The following is a 14,415-nucleotide window of genomic DNA, read 5'->3' as shown; positions in this document are numbered from 1 at the left end:
CAAAAGTCAAATGAAATGAAATGGGGAAGGTAGAAGAAATTAGCATAAATGCCGGTGTTTAAGTCGGCCGATCGGAATCGGGGACTTCATTGATCTTTTATGTGGCGTTCTTGTCGCTATATGTATATAATGGTATCTCTATATATCGCTTTATGGTATTGTCTGTGGGTCAAGTCGGCAGTCCCGTTACAATCTGCTCTAAAAAGCTTTTTAATTTACCCCATCTCCCCATCAGTTTTCTATATTCCACATTTTCTCTCTGTTTTTCATTCTTTTTTCCCCATTTTTCCCCCCCTTTTGTTTTTGTTTTGGCTTTGCCTTATCGACGTGATTATAAAAATATTTTTATTACAATATTTTTATATTCGTTGGCGTGCTGTTTTCTAAGTGTTTTACATCGAATTAAGTTGATTTTCGTTTTGTTTTTACGAGATGTTATTTTTACGCCTTCGACTTGTTGAATCATTTGACAGGCGAGCATAAAACGCAATTTGAAAGAAATACGAGGCACACATACTGTCAGTAGAGGGGAAAAAAAACCAAACGTGGGTCGGGAGAAACTCAGAGATACACTCCCCACACACACACATACACACACACACACACACACTTAATAGAATCCAATAGGCAGCTGGTGGATATTGCAATAATTATCAAATGCGAACTTACTTAACATTAAACCGCAACAAGACGACCTACCGCACCCTTTTCTCCATTTCTCCCTTCTCCCAATCAAGTTTAAAAATGCAGCACAAGTAAGTGAAAAAAACGCGTAATGAGTTGAAGCCCTCACTACACCGATAAAAAATACTCTTAATTTTCAAGAGCATACAAAAAATGTATATCAAAATAACCAACAGAAAAAGCAACACCTTTCCATTCAATTAAGACAGCGGAACTGTTTTTTAAATATCAAACAAAATCCTATATACAAGTTGATATATCAACACAGTTTCTCTCTGTGCATCGAGCGAAATGTGGGAGCAGAGGAAGCTGGTTTTGCCAAGGGAAAAAGAGCGAACGCGAGTCACGATCGCTGGTTATTGCCACGAGCTGAAGAAGTGCAAAAAGGGTGTCGTTGGGTCAATCTTAATTGCTTTGGGAGCCGCGGAGTTCGGGGATCCAGATGAACAGATGATGTCGCTGTTGCGGCAACTGGAGTTCCGGGAGATAATTGATAATGTTTACATCTAAAGCGAAGTCACGAATTCGCAAACAAATTTATGCATTTTATAAAACAAGAAATCCAATAGACATTTATGGTTTCTAATTAGGAAGTTGGTATACATAAACGATACTAAAAATAAATATGAAATTCAACTTTGCTGAAGTTTTAAAGATCTTTTAATCTTTAAATAAATTATTTGGTTCATTCGTTTTAAATTTAAAACCGAAGAAACCAGTTGGCCAAAGTTATGCCAATGATTTCGATTTGATTCCATTGAACTGCAATGGCCCGTATTCCTGAGATACTTCTTATTTTGTGGACCCATCCTCTATCGATCGCCAGTTAATTCCCCACCCACACCCAACTGAAAAACTGAAGAGTCAGCCAGTCGAAGACCTGAGCAACCTGCTCTGCTGGAATGCGCCAGTCCCCACTCACAGATACAAAAAGTACAAAAAAAAAAAAAAAAATAAAGAAAGAAAAACAGGAAGGCAAAGGGGATGCAGCAGGGCGAACTGCTCGCTAGTATCTGATTACAGTTTGAATGGTTGCAATGAACCAGAAAATTTGCTTTTGTATGCTCTGGATACTTTCGTTGGTCTTTGTGAGTGCTCGCTCCCAGATACTTTTAGCCGCAGGTGGTGGCGGAAAGCTAAGGCGACGGCGGGGGAAAGGAACCAGCTAACAGAACCAGCAAACAGAATAACAGGTGCAGGTGCTGCACAGTACGAAAATTCACTAAATCACAACCAAAAATCAATAAAGAAATTGCACAATATATTTTACCCATTTATTAAGCGCCTCTAATAATAAACTGATTCTATAATATATTTTTGGAAGTATCCATAACGATCGTTATAAAACAGCTTCATATAGCTACTTAACTTACATCAGTTCCTTATTATATAATAGGTGATGGGGTAATAAGATAACAAAAAACCAATTTGATTCTATATCTGTACTATATATTTCCATCGTAATCGATCTGATTCAACTTCATAAAGCTACCATATTTAAGTACCAGAATGAACTTGATAATGAGTCATGCTGCTATGTGGCTTATGGTTTATGGAACTCCACTGACCAAAAAGAGTTAAAACTTATGAAAAATTATGATCATTCTATTTGATATTATTTTGAATCTCATGAATTCTTTATGTTTCTCCATTAAGATTAAAGAAATGATTTAAAGAAATGCATCTATCTACTATTATTTTATATAAATTATGTATTATAATAACTGATATATTCCATATTTGTTTTTCAGGTAAAACCAAAAAATTATTATGCAAAATTATAATTTTATGAGGGGAACACAACTTTTTGATACCTTTTGCTGCATTTACAAGAATTGCCGAAACTCCCATGATTTTTTCGCTGGGTGGAACTGGACATTGGACACTGGGCTTTCGGGTCGCAACTCACGCCACTCGCCTTCGCCACTTGGACATTTTGGCCGAGGTGAAACGGACACAAAACGTGACTGGCAACAAGTTGGAGTCGAAACTAAGGCGAAAACCGAGGCGACGAGACTCCCAACTCGAGTGGCCAAGAGTGAAGTGCGGCAACGTTGTTACCGAGATGCTACGACAATTACAGTTATTTCATGAGTTTGCAGAGCATAACCAACAGCCCAAGAACATTGGAATCCAACAGATTCACGTCCGTATCCACCAGATCCACATCCACATCCACATCGTTTGGCCACTTCATTTTGCAAAGAGAGCGGAAATTTAATGAGCAACACGCCCTCGCAATTCCGCTGCCACACTTCGCCCCCCTCCCCCTCCCCCTCAGTCTATGTGCATCCATCAGATACATTATTCCTCTCGGGGCAAAAAAAAAAAAGAAACTAGAGGCAGCAGCAGCATCCGCAGAAGCCTTTGGGGAAGGCGCAGCAGTAATGATGCGTTTAGCAGATTATGAGCTCAGCTCTCGGTTCAAATTGGAGCAAGCAGCAGTCGGAGCAAGAGAAAAACAGCTGGAAATTGCTGCAAACGCAGTCCGGCATTTTGTGGTCATTTGGAAAATGCGAAAACTGCATCCAACGCCGCCGGGATTCTGGCGGAGATTTAGTGGACGTGCGGTAGGAAATGGTAAGTTGAAAATAACTGAGTTGTACTTTGACAATCACTGAATCACTGAATCATTGAAATTGCCGCCAGACGTTTGGTAATTGGGAATTTGTTGGCGGGCAAAAACGAAAACGAGTTTCAAAGGGAACCGCGCTTTGACAGTTTTATAATTTAGTCGATATTAAGGCGACTTAGTTAGTTGACTACAATTATTTTGGACAGACTACAATGACTTATGAAACTTATGCTTTACTAGTTGGCATTCCAATAAATTCAAATAAATTCTAAAACTTTAGAAGGGCTTCTCAAAATAAATTAAATAAAATATTTAACAAATATTCAAAAGTTAAGTGGCAGGATTGTTTATCTTGACATTCCTGTTATTTGTTTCCCATATAAATCAATCATCTGTATAAAGAAGGGTGTTTTTTTATGGAGCTACAGGTTCCTGTAATAAAGGAAATCCAGGACTTGGAAACCTTTTTTCATGCTACACTTAACCACCAACGACTGCTCAAGTGGGGCAGCTACAAATCGCTTCATTTATTAGCCACACACACACACCACGACATGCCACTTTCACATAAAAAACAAAAAAAAAAAAAAAAAAAAGGCCAAAACAAACCGACCAAAACTTGGCCAAAACCAACTGTTGTCAGGCAACTCGCAGGCAAATCAATCGTTGAGTTAACCTGGTCTAGTGTTTGCCCGTTTGCGGCATAGTTTTGTGGCAACATAATATATATACACTCCCCCAAATCCCAAAAAAAGGAAAAAGGGGGGGAAATTGTAATCGGGGTGCCAAGAGAAATGCGGCAACGTCGCTCAAACTTCAACTTGGCCATGTGGCATGTCAATTTTTCCACCATTTGCGGCAATTTCTTTTCGTTTTCGGCTTTTCTTTTCTTTTCTGTTGTTTTTTTTTTTTTTGTGCTTATTGTGGAAGGCAAAAGGTTATCCCGCCCACGCCACCGCTCCTTTAATACCGCCGGTTTCGTTGCCGTTCGTTTAATTTTATTGCCTAATTTTCAACTTTGATTGCTGCCACACCCCTCGAAAAAAAAAAGAAAACCCCCAACCACCCCCTCCTTTTTCCTCCTGTCACTTTCACGCTCGTTGACATTTCTTTAGCCGCTCTGCTCGTTGATTTTCCCACCAATTTTCCTGCAGTTTAAGTTTCAATTTTCGCCCGGCGACGAAGTGCCACCGATAATCCATTTTAATATTTTATTTAGCATTTTTATTGTGGCCAACAGTGCATTGCGGAGAGATGGAGAGCGACCCTTGTAATTGAAGGAAGGTAGGGTCGGATATTAAGCGCTTCATTTAGTCCGGGCGAAAATATCATAAAGAAATTAACATTTGTGCAGCTCCTTTGGGGGGGGTGAAATCGGCGAGAGGAGAAGGAAAGCTCATTATCCCATTACCTGGGGGAAATCCACCGAAGGATCATTAACTACAATTTACTGCCGCTTTTGTGGCATAGAAAGTTGCTCTGGGCGCCACAACATCTGTCTTGGGAAGCTCTTAAATCTCAACCGGTATATAAATTGAGATATATACGAGTATATTTTTTTTTTTAACCCGAATGTTGGCCATTCATTTTCAGCATAATAGTAGCTAGTTGGGTAAAAGTGTAAAAAGTATCTTGCAGATGTGTTTGCATAGTTGCGATATTTCGATGGCTAAAAAGCCAAAGTACCGCAAGAATAAATCTATTTTAGTGGCTTGTCAGTTGCAGGACCGCAACTTCATGGCCATCTCCATAAACCTTTCTGTGTTTCTTATCTCGTTATATCGAGCGATTTGCATTTCAGCAACTGCGGTTCGATATTCCATAAAAAGACACTAAAAGCTTAACGATTCTCGATTTTACCATTTTACCATTTGAGTGACATCCACTTTATTAAAAGATACCTCAAAAAGATACAAAAATAAAAATCATTTGGTTTTGCTGTTGGCAAAAGGCGAACACATCCGCTTCTCTTTTTGAATCCAAAGTTAATTTAAATGTTAAACAGGAGAGGATGTTTATTTTGAAATACAGTTAATATAGCCTTGCAGTTAAAAAAAAAATGTTTTGGTTTTAATAAAATTTGCCAAGTTTTTAAGTTCTTAATCCGGCTCCCTTTTGCATTAACATCCCTTCCTGATTAGTGTAAGATTTTAAGGGGTTATATCCAGTTGCGAGGCCAAAAAAATGAGCTTTTTGAAAATTATTTTTGGAGAGGCAATTTATTGTATGAATACGTAATATATATGAAAAGATAGGTCATTATTTCTAGTTTTAGAATATATTTAAAAAAAAAAAAATTTTGGACTCCGTCGGTCCTGTAGAGGATCTCCCGAGGGTCCACTTCAAAAAAAGGTTTTGCGGTGAGCAAAATTTCTCCGGTCCAAATTATCTAAATTGCAAAAAACCAAAAGGATTACGTAAAGAATAGACAAATGCTGGTAATGAGACTTGTGATTTTCAAAATTTTGATTTTTGACAAAATGGCGGCTTCCCAAACATAAAACTTTGTTTTTGGCACAAAAATTTCAACTTTGAAGTGGCTAAAAAAATCGAAGTTTTTGTCGGAGCCAAAATTCCAAGTTTCATTACCTGAAAAAAATATCTAAGAAGAGAATGTGAAAGTTTCAAGTCAATCGGACAAGCCGTCTCTGAGAAATTTTGCTCACCGACTTTGAAGACATAGTTTCGAGAAAAACGCATTTAAAGTTTTGGCTACTAGTTGAACTACATGGGAGACGTCTTTACAAATACACTGATTACTCCAATACTATTTACCGGAATACTTTGAAATTTTCAGATAATCTTCTTAGATATATATACATTCAAAATAGGCAAAAAAAAAATTTCGATTTTTTCAAAATCGCAACTGGATATAACCCCTTAATTCATACAACTACAGGAAGTATTGTACTACATATATATTTTGATAAATATAAAATCTGGAACTTAGGTTTTTTAACTGTATCACACAACCTTAGTCACAGTATCGAATTGGCTTTCGGTAGCCAAAGTAACTTACACGATAAACTTTTTTCATAAATCTTTCCACTTCCCCTTCGTTTATTTTGCTTTCTGGGTTTTTGGCCAAGTACTTATTTACCGCAGTCAGCCAAAACGCTGGACAAGTACAAATGCGTTCACAAAAATAGAATATTAAAAAAATGTTTAAAGATATTTCATTTATATAAATATTATTTCAAATCCATATCATATTTCATCAATAAATCGAAATGATTTTAAATGGAGACATACTTTAAATTATATGCCAAGGGTTTTTAAACACAATTTTAGTATTCCCTCTAAATATGTTAACCATGAACAATATTTGGTTAAGTTTTATGAAGTATTACAAGAATACAATTTAAATGAAAAACCTTTTGAATTAATACACATTTTCTTTCGACCACAACTGTATAAAATGAGGCATATCGACTTTTGTGGTCACCTGCATGAAACGTGGGGTGCAATGTTGTCGCAAGAGATACGGATTCCGAGGGTTTCGGGTTTGAGTTTGGGCTTTTGCTTGGTTCGACAGTCACCCACGCACGGATTGCGAATATCTGCGTATCTCGCAGATAGACGAGCTCACTCATGGCGAAACTATCAATAACATCGAAAACAACAAGAAGTTGGCTTTGTCTTTCGCTGATTTCGCTGCTGTTTGGTTTGGTTTTGTTTTGTTTTGCTTTTCCCTGTAGGCGGGCGGCTGCTTCCAGTTGGCTTCTTGGCTTGATTAAATATTGCCAACGACAACGACGCAAACTGGCGGCCCAATCTCGAGTTCAAGATGGGAAGAAGAACAACGTCGTCGCGACTTCGTCATCGTCATCTTCATCTTCATCTTGGTCTTCGTCTGATGCCGCCTCCTTAGCTCCAATCTCCGTCTCCGGTTCGCCCATTCTCCCGGTTTTTAGTTTGTTGGCCCCCATCCCCGCCTCCCCCCTTTGACAGCCCCTTTTTGGCCCCCTTTTAACCCCCTGACAACCCACAATTTGCAGTGCGTCGTCAACGTCTGAAGTATCTTGAACAAAAAGCAAAGAAAATGCGAAACACAAAGAGCTCGCGGAAGTGAGGCGAAAAAGCCAGAAAAAGACCAATAAATAAAAAAATAAAAACCAAAAAACAAAAAATGGATTGAGATGCTCGTCATCGTCATAAACCCCGCCCTTCTCGCCTTTCTTTTTTTTTTGTTTTTTTTTTGCAACAAGCTTCAATTGAGAGATGCTAAAGATCGTAATTATTTGTACAACGTCTGACTTGGGGACCCTGAAATAAAGTTTAACGCTGTTTTACAAGAGGTTCAGGGATTTCGGTGGCCAAGTATTTTATTTATACTATTATGCGACGGAATTCGAATAAAAGCAATTGCCTAAATGGCTTTGAGATATTTCCAAAACGATTTAATCTCAGTGCTCTTTTGGGTTTTGTTTGAAATACGATTTAAGTACTTCTTTAATTATCTTAAATTCAAACTTCAGAGTTAAGACATTTTTCAAGGCGCAATAGGCTTTTCAAATAATTGAATAGCCAATTAAAATTGTTGAAAACTTTTGTGTTTGTTTGTAAAACAAGGTCCAAAGCCGCAAAAGTTGGATAACAACAGACAGAACTCTTGAGAAATCTGTCACTCAAAATTGGTTACCCGTTATTAAAAACAATTTAAGCCCAACAAATCCCCAGCGTTTTCCCCTTAAATTCTTCGACAATTTAATAGCCGGCGAACTCTTACAATTACGATTCACAAGGCAAAATCCCATTCTTTCTCTGGGAATTACGCAATGTACAATTTATTGAGATACCAGCGAGAGTTTCGTAATCGGTGATTGGATGTAAGAACGGGAATGGGCACTTCGAAATGGGTTATGAATCGCTTACTGGGGGGCAGAACCAAAAAAAAAGAAAATCGGAGACGCTGATAAGAGGCAGGTGCCCTTCCTCTGCTCTTGAGAAAGCTAAATAAAGACCGAAAACGAAAGTTGAAATTGGCCCGAAGCTGATAACAAAACAGTGGAAGAGCAGCGGAATCGGTTGAGGAAGTGGGGAATTTTGGGGAGTTGGGGCTCTTCTATATAGACTGCAATTTGTTGTTGTTGACTTTTGGGTTCGCCTGCGGTTGGATTCATGATTTGGCCGCAGTTTGCTTTTCAAAATCTATTTGAAATGTTTGTCCAGCGCAGGTACACTTAGAATAAGGAAGGTTGATTCTCCAAGCAAAGAATTCAGGGTTCTTACCAAACCCTGAAAGAAATAATATTTCATAATTTAGTAAATGTGATTGTTCAAAGAAATAATATAATAATATAAACAATATTTTAGAGAAAATCTGGGTTTTATTAGAAGATTTTTTGAAACTTAAAAGCTTTCTTTTTGAATTGATATTACGTGGCATTTTATCTTTATCTTGATATTCAAAGATAATATTACTAAACATATTCTAAATCCATAACTTTAAGTTTTGTTTTTATATAGAGTTTTTTTTCCTGTGTAGATTAAGTTACATTAAAGGAATGGGAAAAGAGACAGCCAAACAAATTACAAAGAAATTGACATCGTCGCTTAATGTTGTTGTTGTTGTTTTGGGGACATCATCGATTGACCGTCGATATCTGAGGCGCCTTCCTCCCCTCCACCCGCCACCCCCTCTCCCCCTCTCCCTCACTCTCTTCCCCCTCCAGCAGGAAACTTTCCGACCAAAACATAAATGTTTGTTCCTTATCGCTTTCAGGTGGCAACTTTGATTGGGCGAATGATTTCGGTGGGGTCAGTTGCAAGTGCCTCAAAAGTTGCCCCGTGCTCCGTCCATCAATTTGACCAAGAACCCAAAAATAAATCCCCTCCCCTGCGGCGTGTTTGCTTGTTTTTGTGCAGTGTAAGGGAACTGCGATAAGCGAAGACCGGCGTATTTGTTGCACATGTTTGAAGGTTTCGGAAGGGGGCACCAAAACACATACATTGGGATTCCATTTCGAATCGAGGGTTGAGAATTGTCATTAAGTCAACCGGCCTGGCACTTTGAACCCTGTCTATCTCGATATTAATTGCCAGGGGAAGGTTAATCGTGTATTTGGAAATTTACAGCTTAGCTGTAATGCTTTTGTGAACACAGCTCTAGGCGTCATTTGATATTTATTAATTATATGATTTCTATGTGATTTACTAATATTTACATTTTTTCATTTGTTAATAGAATGATTTACAAATTAAATTCTTTTCAAATTCCATAGCCCAGAAAACTTGTTTGCTTATAACACGAATTTAATATTCATCAGTAATAAGCATCAGTAAATATTACAAAAAAAATATAAAATATATTTTTAATCATATAACAATATTAAAACAAAGAGTACTCATGATTACTTTGTCGATACATTATCGTTTTACTAAAATGACCGATTGCAGACTACCAATTTTTGTATAAGGGTTATAGATAGGGCAAATATAATATAACTTCCTCAAGTTGCATCCATTATATGTTTTAAATAAACCCTCCCATTCATAAGTTACTTGCGGTATTTGCCTTAAAAATATTTAACCGAATGTAAGTCCCAAGTTCTTTACGCGATTCTTCGCAAGTAATTCCCCAGCAAATTCCCCTCGATGACTCCCATAAAAAGCATAAAGAATCCTGTTATCTTCATTATTGAGTGCAGTTTTTGTGTTGGTAGCGAAACAATTTTTCATTTTGCCATTTTTTTTGCTTTTTTTTTTTTTGCATTACTTACATGTTGCTGCTTTTTGTGTCGTGTTTCTCTATGCAAATTTCAGAGGCGGAGAAGAGACTCGCTCTCTCTCTATCTCCCTCTCTCTGGCTTTTCCGTCTCTTTCGCTCTTGCGGCTACGATGACAAGTTCGTTGACTGTTGAAAGAGTTTCGTATATTGTTTAAAATGCAACTTCTTGCACTATTTTTCGAAGCTTCGATGGCATTTTCACAGTTTGCACTTTTTGAATTTGTTCATTTAATCGAAACGCATGAAATGAATAATATTTAAGAATTAATTATGGTGGTTTAAGCTGTAGAATCGTTTACCCAGCAATTCTCCCTCTCTGGTTGTCATGACAAAAAAAAACTGAATAAACCCCATCGCTGACCATCGCTTGGTATGTAAATAAAATGGAAAATTCACTCAGGCGTACAATGCACGTTAATGAAACTCCACACTCCAAAGAAACGAACAAAATAATTTAAAAACCTGAACATTTTCCATGCTGAAAAGCAATGAGCGAAAAGTCAACGTCTGATACTGACAAAAAATGGGAAATTTCTCATATATTTAAAGCTTCATTAAATAATAACTATTTAAATAGTTTTTATACATATATTTTAGAGCAATTTGAAATGAATGTTTAAACTTTTGTTTAAGGATTATCTTGCTGCTAAAAACTGTTGTAAATCCGAAACAAATCTACACATATCAATCTTAAAGATTTAAAGAAATGCAGATATGCAAATACATAGAAAATTAGAGTGGCTAAAACGCTACAGTGATTTTTCCTGCAACTGCAATCTGCATTTAGTTTTTTTTCGGTTTCGGTGTGTGCTTTCTTCATTTACAGTTAATAAACGTTAACCGCAAGTGGCCCAGTCTTACTCCATTAAACACATATTGGAATGCGGCTGAGGAGAATCGCATCTTAAGGGCCGCACATGTTAGCAATTCTTCTGCCCATTCCCCTTTCTTCCCCCGTTGGAAAACTCAAGTGTCGTCGCATTTGTTGTTAAATTGATTTGCTGATCGTCTCGAATGACATTAATGGCGGAAAACCAAAAAGGATTGAGGAAAAGCCGGAGGGAAACTAAAGTGCAGCCAGAGGGAATTATGATTTCTCCAAGCTATTTTCGGATTGCTCCCCGAATATGATTATGAGAAGTAGTATTCTGATATTTTTAGTCTAAACAAAATATGGAAGGAAACTTAACCAGGAAACACATTCTTATGTATTGAAAGTAATTTTATGCAAAAAAAAAAATATTTTAAAAATATCTTTAAGCAGCTAAAAGTTTTTATTTGCAAGTTGAAATTAAATGTGAATGGTTGTATTTAATTCTTTTGAATATATCTAATGATGGGGAAATTTGTAAGAATTTTTCTTATTAAGAATTTATCAATGTGTGACTGTCAGAGTTCCCAATATGTTCAGATACATTTTGTTTATAACTAACATTACTTGACGCAAAGGCGATCCCCAAAAGCCATAAAATCAAAATGTAAAATGATAATTTAGAAGACCGTATAAGGCATTCTCCTAAAAAGCATTAACTACAAAATCTCCCCAACATTGTTATTTTTTTTGCTGTTGATAATTGCGATAATTTCGAAGAATCTTGGACTGAGTCAGAGGGAGAGAGACACACGGCGAGAAAGAGAAGGTTGTATGCTGTGTGTGTGTGGGTGAGTCACCCACGAAGATCAATGTGCGACATAGATTTCAAATAAAACATTTAACTGCAGGCCTTGCAAAATCCAATGAAAACTCGTTTCAAACACTCAAAATTTTAGCATAATTTGCATTTATGGCGAAAACTCATGTGCAAAAATCAAAAAACCCAGAAGAAACACACACACACATAGAAACAAAAAAACAAACAAAACACTTCGCATGTAAAAAGAAGAAGAGGAAACAGCGGCAGCAACATTTTTGTTTTCGGTTTTCCTCTTTGTTTTTCTTGTTCTTTGTTATTCTTTGATTATTTGTGTTTGCATTGCGAAGAATTAAAATAAATAAATGAGCCACACACACAGAAACACAAGCACAGGCACGCACACGAACAAAAAACAGTAAAGCATACAATAATCGCAAATGTTTTCGGCTTCTTTTTCGGTTATTTTATCACTCAAATGTTGGTTAATTACACGCACACACCATTAGCAAAAAAAATGCCGCGCACTTACAAAACAAAAATTTGCAGGTTGAAATTATTCGCGTGTGAAAATGGCAAACAACATTGTCGGCGCTTTTACTCAATTTTCGGGCAACCGCGACACCGAACCGTTCACTTCGGAAATTCCAATCAGATTGAAAAACACAGTAAGCTGCCCATGGTAGAATAAGTGCTGGGAGTAGTCTCGTCGCGTCTGTCGGTCCCTTATTAAACACTACAATGAGAGCGAGAGAGCGCCGGCAAAAAAAGCCGAAGACCGCACGAACGAACGCCGAGAGAGCGCGAGAGCTTATGCGGCATTACACAAACACAAAACATGTGCTGTTTGCCGGTGTGTGTGTGTAGGTTTCTGTGGAACGAGTTTGCTGCATTGGAAGTGGATGCTGCCCACACGCACACAGCAGTTGCTGACGCACACCAACACAAAGGCCGATGGTAAATTGCGCAAATCGCATGGTTTTTGTTTTTGTTTTCCTTTTGGGTGATTGTTGTTGCCGCCGCGATCGAAATCACGAAAAACCGCCATAAAAGCGTATGCATTGTTTTTGGTCAACTGCATTGCAGACCGCGACATCCACACAGCCACAAAAATTAACAACAATCCACGGGTGCACAGAAAAAAGAATTTTAACGAATGGATCCAAATTGTCTTGCAACCGAATTCCAGCCAAGCTTTTCCAATTGCAGATATCGGTGTCGATATCTTTGTTTAATTTTTTATTTTAAAATGGAAAGTTAAGTATGTAGTCAAATTTAATTTATCAGCATTGCAGTTTTATAAGTTTTTTCTTTCTGTGTGAAATAGTAAATGCTGAAATGAACGCAGGCGACTATTTAAAGACGCCATGCAAACGCATCGAGAAAATCGAGAGGCGAGAAGGCCAAAAAACGGAGGCGGCTGCATGCGGGGGCGTGGCAGTGGGCGGAGGAGGAAATCTGGGCGAGGTCGCAATTGTTGCAACTTCACCATGTGCTTCCCCTTGCATTCAAATACAGTGCGCCCTGCAAACGGCTTAAATGCATACAGACATATGTACATATGTGCATACATATTGTTAATATTAGTTTAAAATGGATTTCTGTAACACCTCAAATAATGTACATTTGTCTTTTATTATTTTTTTCAGTGGGAGTGCGATAGTCAACGAAGCGAAAGAGAGGGAGAGACAGTGATCGTTTTGTTCGCTCCGTTTCCAAGGAAGTGGAACGTAAGTTTGTAAATGCACACACACACACGCATCTTGAACGTGGGAGAGCCCTTCGCTCAAATCGTCAAAACAGCGCCAAAGTTTTCTTTGCCTTGCTTTTGTTGGCTCTTGTTTTCAGTTGTGCTATTCGCTTTGTTTTTATTGTGGTTTGGCCTGTTCTTTAACATTTTTTACATTTTGAATGGCCTCGACCGATCGAGCAAGTTGAACGGGAAAAAAGAGAAAGAGCCAAATTGGGAGTGGAAAGGAGAGAGAAAGAGCGGAAAAGATCGACCAGCTGTTGCGACTGGGGCTTTTGTTTTTGTTTTTCCCAATTGAAGCAGAAACCGGCTCCAATAAGAGCAAAAGAGAGGTAAGTTCCCGAAGGAATTTTGCTTCTGCTTCCCACTTCCATTTGACCAAGTTGACAAATTGGCCCTGGCATTCCAGAAAAAGTGGGGAAGAGGAAGACAAATAAATCAAAATTAATGCCATACAATTATTAATTAATGTAATGAATGTGCTATTTGCTTAGACAGATGTTGCCAACAGCCAAAAAGGAAGAAGAAGATGGTCGCACAATGGGTCCACTTAAATTATGATTATGATTTCTTGACCGTTTCGCCTTAATTACACATGCAAAGCCATCTCCCCACCAAATGTGCGAGCGAGACAGCAAGGGCGAGACATTGCAGCGCGTGCGAAGGCGACAGCATGTGTCTCGAATTGCAGTTACAGTTAACAGGGCTTAAAAGTGAAGCACAGTGAGCACTGGGATAGTTACAACTGTGATGGCTTTTGGAATTTCAAAGTGGTGAGTTATTTTCATTACTTTCATTCAATTCATATAGTTTCCCTTTATAATACAAAATGTTTAATTTTTATTTAAATATTTTGCAATATACATATTTCGGATTTTTCATCAAGTTAAAATATTTTGTTGTAAGGTTATAAAGATTATTACCTTAAGGTCTTGAAATCTTCTTAACACACTCGTGTTTCAATTCTACTTAAATGAAAATCTGTCTATTTAAATTGATGTCTCCCAAACTTGTATCTAAAATTTGTTTCTTCGAATTAAAAGGA

General features: G+C 37.7%; 1 protein-coding gene across 1 annotated transcript in view; it reads right to left on the bottom strand.

The window, feature by feature from the left end:
* LOC108095518 (protein sprint) overlaps positions 1–12,269 on the bottom strand; it is a 68,010-nt gene extending 55,741 nt beyond the window's left edge. The window contains 2 exon segments of the mRNA XM_017196629.2: positions 9,982–10,199; positions 12,153–12,269. The gene's annotated coding sequence lies outside the window, so the exon portion shown is untranslated.
* Positions 12,270–14,415: the final 2,146 nt, after the last annotated feature.

Source organism: Drosophila ficusphila, unplaced genomic scaffold (genome assembly GCF_018152265.1).
Source record: "Drosophila ficusphila isolate 14025-0441.05 unplaced genomic scaffold, ASM1815226v1 contig_198, whole genome shotgun sequence".
NCBI classification, from domain to species: domain Eukaryota; kingdom Metazoa; phylum Arthropoda; class Insecta; order Diptera; family Drosophilidae; genus Drosophila; species Drosophila ficusphila.
This window is presented reverse-complemented; position numbering and strand designations above follow the sequence as displayed.